This window comes from Argiope bruennichi, chromosome X1 (assembly GCF_947563725.1).
Source record: "Argiope bruennichi chromosome X1, qqArgBrue1.1, whole genome shotgun sequence".
NCBI classification, from domain to species: domain Eukaryota; kingdom Metazoa; phylum Arthropoda; class Arachnida; order Araneae; family Araneidae; genus Argiope; species Argiope bruennichi.
The window spans coordinates 74,639,794-74,647,140 of NC_079162.1; positions in this window are offsets into that span (position 1 = coordinate 74,639,794).

The window sequence follows — 7,347 nt, forward strand, 5'->3', positions numbered from 1 at the left end:
CAGATGACGAGGGCGGCACCTGAGCTGGTATCCCCCTCTCTAGGTTCCGCATCACACCAATGGGGGAGCGTTTGGCTCTGAACGGATTAGCGTGCACCAGGCCCGCTTACGCGATGGTCCTTCGGTGGAATCGTGTCTCGAAACTCTCTGATTCCGACGCCGATACCTTACCACAAGGCCACTGCGGCCTCCCTAATAGAATCAAATCCCAGTAGCATGAAAAAAAAAATTCTGCCTTTGCCATCTAAAACAATTCCGCGATACTGTAATGTCACTATCATATGTTTCATACAAAATGAACAGTCGACTAAAACATTCAAATTATGCCGCGCATTTTACTTTTATTAAATATACACTTCCGATAGTGTGTTAGGTTGACTGAAACAGATTAATAAATAAAGCAAACTGAAGAATTAATATGCACAATCTTTTTAATTTATCAGATATATAATTTATTATTTTACGACGCTTTGTTGATATCTCAAATATTACATGAAATAAACAAAGAAACTAAAAAAATAATTACGGCATCAACAAAAAATATTTCTAATTATAAATGAGTTAGATGATGATAATTGTTAAGCGAATGTTTCTGTGAATGTAATAAATTTAATTGGTTTTAAAAGAGTTCACCTAGAGTGAGAGCTTGATATTTTGTTATTTGTTTGGAGAAGTTTGCAGAAACTTGTTTGAGCAGATTTCCGAAAACGGAAGGGCTATAAAAACAGACTAAACTTTTAACATCCTCCTCCTCCTCTAAACCTCACTTGAATGCTATCTGAAAACAAATAGAATCGTCTGCATAATGTCCTAGAATTGAAAACTATCTGATGATTTTTAAGAATATGAAAAAAACATTTTTTTTTTTTTTTTTTTTTTTTTTTTTTTTTACTTTTGAGACTAGCCTTGAGGCAACAATACCCTCTCGCTACACAAATGACTAACATTCCACAAATCGGTAGCAATTTCAGTCTGCATATGTTTCCCTGTAAATTTATGAATTTTCATGCAATCAGTATCGGTATAATATTTTGCCTTTAGCATCATCATCATACGCACAACTAATAGTAATTATTGCGTAATCTGATGCATGTCAATACTTCCTTATTTGCTTATCAATATAAGGATAACCGATTTCAGTCTGTGAGTAAAGTTTCTATTTTGATGAATATGAATATTACATTCACGTGAACCTGCATCTTTCCAAACATACATTTGCCCATATCGCACTCATTAAACTTTTTCTTTAGATAAATAAAATTTTTCGCAAAAATACCAACTTAAGAGAGGAAATTTCTCGCTTATTTTTGAACAGTACGCTATGTGTAGAATTTTAGTTGTTAAAATAAATATTAATTCGATAATTTTTATATCCAATATTTTTTAACTGGTTTGATCAAAATAACGAATACTTGAAATGTTAGGGGGGGGGGATATCACCAACCCTCCCTTAGCTGTGGAGTCCGTCTTATTTTGCAAGGATTCGCGGAGGCGACAGACGACACTTTATGACGTATTTTGGGGTTCTGCATTTTCATATAAAATAAAAATTGATGAAATCAGTACGTTAGATATTTTGTCTTAGGGTTGTGAATGGAGAATTTTGTCAAGGCTTTCACCTAATAAACTAGTGATTTTATGTACAAACTAGTATGTAGAGGGAGAGGTTACTAGTGTTTTTGAGATTTCTCTTTCAAATTCACCGTGGGGGAGAACTGGGGACCATTAATTCAAGTGTCATTAATTTCCGGTAAAATAACAATTGGCGAAATCGGTGCAATTGCTATGGCTGGGGGGACTGGTCCTTTGATTTTGCTAATTATTTTAAATATATAAATGATGGGTGTACAGCTAGTCGCTGAAGGAGCCTTGTTAATTAAATAAAATTAATATTGCACAGAATTATTGTTAATAATTAAAAAACTAAAATTATATAAAAATGCTTAGTATTTGTATTAATAAGTAATATTTTCTATATTAAATAAAATCAATAAGTATATTCACAATACCTCTCCAATCTGAACTGCGAAAGCCTTATATATATATATGGACCTTAATATGTATTAGCGTGCATAGTTGTATATTATAGTTGTTTGCAAGAAAATTCACTAAACCTGAAGATTTATGATCACTTCACGCCACGAGTGTTTAAGAATGATTGACCTAAATGGATGGTAAAAAGAATAGAATGACTTGGCATGGAACGATTGTGTATGGCCGGTTTATCTGCCAAAATTCACTGTTTGGGCTGCTCTGTTTAATCTTAGATGATAGCGCATGATTGTTTTACTGTAGCTTCTATTTTCAAACGCTTCATTACAGCCTTTATTATGCAGCTGTCGTCTCCGTGATCAGGAGATTCGTCTTTCATAAATAATATTAATTTAGCGATGTCAACTCACTTTCAAACTTGCAATATTAGGGTTTGTTTTTAATTTTTATTTTGTAAGCATAATGTATTGATTAATTGAAAAAAACTAGAGAGAAATTTAAAAAAAAAATATTCCCACTGTACAGAAAATGTATTAGTATTTGAATTATGTTTACATAACTACATATAAATTAAATTACATGTTTGAATTATGTTTACATACATATAAATTAAAATAAACTGAACTGAACGTCTTATAAATTTAATGATTTAAACCTTCATATTTAATTAAAAAAAGTATTTTATAAATGTTCTTTTTTTTATTTTGATTATGATTTATTCTAACTTCAATTGTAATAAAAATGTATTATTTAGTTAATTAAAAAGGCCGTATTAAGCTACTTATCACAGTTAAAAGATTTTTCATCTTTGGAAAACTCTTAAAAGATTTTTTTTTTTTTCCCCTGCTGTTCAACAGACAATCTTATAGGTAATAAATGAAAACAGTGGCAAATTTAGGAATTTTTCTGCCCCAGGAAGTGCGCATTATAAGGTCTCTCTTTCAGTAACTGGTTAATTTAATTTCACCTTTCAACACACTTTTAATTTAATTTTATTTTAATGAGTGATTTTTGATCGATTCTTCATTTTAATAACTTTTTTGAAAATCTGCATGTCCTTATTCATTAACTTTTTAATATGTTTACCATGTAAAAATTATTAAAATAATAGAATTCTTATAAGATAAAATTTTTTTGTCAGTTAATGATTTCGTTACTTACAAATAAGGACATTTTATTATAATAACAAATTATAAGGAAATAATAAACTTCAGGCAAATATAATATTAAAATTTGTTTTCTTACAAGTCTAATGTAACATAATCAGTTAAATGAATAATTAGTCGGCGCACGGTCTAGGGATAGCACTTCTTCCCCCTGATCTGGGCATCCCGGATTCGGGCATGGTTGTTCTTTACCCTGTGTTCTATCTGTGAAGTGTGTGAGAGAGCCCCCCTGTAAAAAGGGGTTGTGCAAGTGAATGTGCGGTTGTCATCTTCATATGAGCTAGCAGTCAGACTTTTGCCCTCGGATGCTCAAGGGCTTTTACCCTCAGAAGCTACTGCACAAACTCGGCTTAAATTCGTCAGCGGGCTTGTCTATGGCAAGTGCCATAAGTAACAACAATGAATAATTAGTATTCTAAAATATTATTATTCAGTAAATAAATATACTTTAATTTTTTTAATAATTCAATGTAAACACGCACAATTCTAATATTTTATAAATGGTAGAATTTACATTTTTTCCCTCAAATTTTTCTATTTTGAAATTAGGCTAAACATTTTTTAATCATGTATGCTAATCTACCTGTGGCTCTACTGCCTAATTGGAAACTCCCCGCTGGTCCGTAGTATCCTGCAGAAGAATAAAAGACGCCACAGTGATTCGCTCTTTCAATGCAGCAGGAATCTACAAGAGAGATTCCTGAGAATTTGATTCCTGATTTTGAGAATTACAAAGATAGTAGTGAGCTTAGTTGTTTAAGTTTCTGTTTTGGGATTCAAAGATAGTAGTGAGCTTAATTGTTTAAGTTTCTGTTTTGGGATTGAGAGATAGTAGTGAAACGAACAGTACTTTGCCATAAGCAGCTGATTTGATATTTGATAATTATAACATTTGTTATAAGTATTTATTATATTATAAGCCGCTTTTGGGGCACAGTTGGCTTGAGGGATTCATGGTTTCCAATGCTTTCAATTAAATATTTTGTCTAACTTCGTCTTAATGGCTTCCAAAGCAATATATTTTTAAATTCAAATTTTTATAGACATCTAGCTCATATTATTTTAGGAGCATTACACCGTTCTGTTCATTGTTCTATGCATTTCCCTTATTTTTTCTCAGTATCTTCATGCATTCAGTTATATCAGAGTAAAGAACAGGAATGTTTAAAAATAGTCGTGCCTTAAAAATTTTTGGCCGCTTGATTTTAAAAGTTAAACCTTAAGTGTAAATACAACAAAACTTCAAAAGAAATCTTTAAAAGCATACCTGATACAGAAATCTACTCGACATGAAAAAAGAAGCTAAATTTTCTCAAACATCAACAATAGGGAAAAAGCACGGATGATATATTAATAACAACAGAAGAAGAAAAAAATCGGGTTTCACTTCAATGATGCCATATATTTTTGTGAAATATACTTAAAATACGCTTTCAAATTAATTAAAAAGTAAAAAAAGGATTTTTGTGGTATATATTTTCACGTTATCGCTGAAATACATCAATTTGCAATTTTTTTTTTTTTTTTTGCTTAATTTTTAGATAATCAAAATTTTAATCGAATTAAAAAAATCGCTCTGAGATGCAGATTCCCTCCCTTCAATGTATATATGTGCCATATTTGGTAGCTCTAATTAAGCAGTCTGCCCTGTGTGAGCCAATACACACATTTATCTTTATTATTAGTAGAAATTTATACTTCCCCACTTATATATATTAATCTATCATATATATATTTACCGAACTTAAGCTCACTACCAAGTTACACCACTCAAACGGGATAAAAATTTAATTAAATTAATCGATTAAATTATAAGTAAGTTTTGAATATATTAAAATAACGTATTCAGAAATACCCAAGTATACAAAATTCCAAACCTATGAGACATTGGGAAGCGAATGAAAAACCGATTGCAAAATTCTAGCTTTAGGAAATATTAGCAGTGGAATATTTCTAACTAGGCAGCTGCTTAAGATCTCTAGCTTGAAAAAGGGACTACCTAATGCGTATTGCCTAGGACCACAAATCATCTAAATACGTCACTGATTGCAATCACTCAGTCAGTGGGGGTGGTCTCCCTCAAACTTTCTAGGTGGTGGTGGTGGTGGTGGTTTGTGTGGTTTATTGGCGCAAGAGCCATATTTGGCCATACTGCGCCAATCCAATAGTAACCAAACTTTCTAAGATACTCTTCAATAAAGTCTTATCCCCTTCCCCTCGCATAAAAGTGAGGGCCTTGGGTTAGGCCATGAATGCCTTGCATGGCACTGGCGAACAATATTTACGAAATATAGATCTTTGTAGTGAATCTAGAATTTTTACAGAATCTATCATATGAATATGTAATTTGAATACCTTTTTTTTCTGATATTTGAAACCAAAATTTGGCATTGAACTATAATTTTAGCCACAAGATCATATACCGAATTTTATTGATGCAAATCATAGCATTTACATGTATGCGAAATTATTGATAGAAATCTTCCCACAGTTGAATCGAAATTTCATAAGAATCTGCATTTTATTTTCTAAACCTGTGTGCCAAATTTTATCTATCCAGCTTTTTACGTTTTGTGGTTAACGAATTCATGTGTATTCGAACAAGCAGACCTATAGACTTCCTCTGAATGGATTTCGTTCAAAATTTTATAAAAATCAACAAATTTGATCGTAATTTCATATATTACATTCCAGCCATCTAGCTCAAAGTATTTTCGAATCACGTGTTCGCAGAGAAATATAATGTTTTTTTTTTTTTTTTTTTTTTTTTTTTTTTTTTTTTTTTTTTACTTAGGGAGGTTAAAAACGTAGAAATTCGCCAAATTCTCGAGTGCGATTTTTTTGACAATTACAATATTTCGTTTACGAGAAAGTAAAAAAGCATTTTGTAAATTTTCTGTAATTCTCCTTCACATAATTTGCTCCCAAAGGAATTTTTCTTGAGCTGTTCGAGTTCAGATATTTCACTTTCTAATACCCTTGAGATCGATTTGCTGATTATTTCTTTTAATACTCCAACTGCGTATCCTTCGATTTTCACGGGTTGGCAATCTGTCCATTTTCTGTTGCGCCCCGCGTTTTTCGCAGCTTAGTGTATTAATTTTATTATTACAGATTTTTATTATATTATATTATTAACATATAGTATCAGTTCACTTTCTTTGAAAAAAATTTTAACTTATTTGCAAACATCGCATCTAAATAGTGATTTTAAAGAATCACGCAGCCAGAGGGTTAAGTCTTGCGTTATAATGAGGTATTATGCACGTCTCTATATGTCTCTATTATGCACGTATCTCTCATAAATAATAAATATTTTAGAAGTAATAAGGTATAGAAAATCGAAGTAATTAAAAGAAAAATAGCTCGCACAAATAGCATTGAAAATTAAATGAATTGATCCTCCAACGATGAAATATTTTTAATTCCTATTGAGAGGCAATGTTTATAAATACAGTAGACATCGATTATTCGGGCCCCAAGTAACAGAAGTTTCTGTTAACCGACTTGATATCGGCAAATTTATTTGCATTTTTCAATTTCTAATTAAATCAAAAAATATTTCAACTATCCAATAAAGGTGTTTTCCTCCCTTATCCCACAGAAAATTCTGAACTTTCCACAAGCTCGTGAACATAATGAATAAATACTCAGATCTTTATTTTCAGAGCCCCTTACACGAGAATTTTGTTCTTCGTTGTATAGTGAAGAAAACCCAATATGCATTTTGGGTGTCTTTATTCTTTTCAACCGATTGACAACAAAATTTGACATAGAACTACAATTTTAATTTTTAAAAAAAAGAAAATCACTTTTTTTATCTGCGTTTCTGAGTTTTTAATCGCATGCAAAAATACAGATCGACAGACCGTCACTTCTTTGACAGATTTGGTTCAAAATTTGAAAAGGATATAATTTTTAGAGGTTAAAACTGAGTATCAAATTTTACCAATATTAGCTCTTTACGTTTTGTAGTTACCGTGCTTATTCAGACAGCCTAACAAACTGTCTTTCTTTGAATGGATTTCGTTCAAAATTTTATAGAAATTTACAAATTTGATCTAAAGACCTCGTACCAAATTTCATCCGTCTTGCGCAAACGTTTTTGAGTATCGTGTTCACAGACAGACGTAGTTCCGATATTGTGTTTTTCGGACGCAGATAGTCTAAAACGTGGAGTTGACAGATT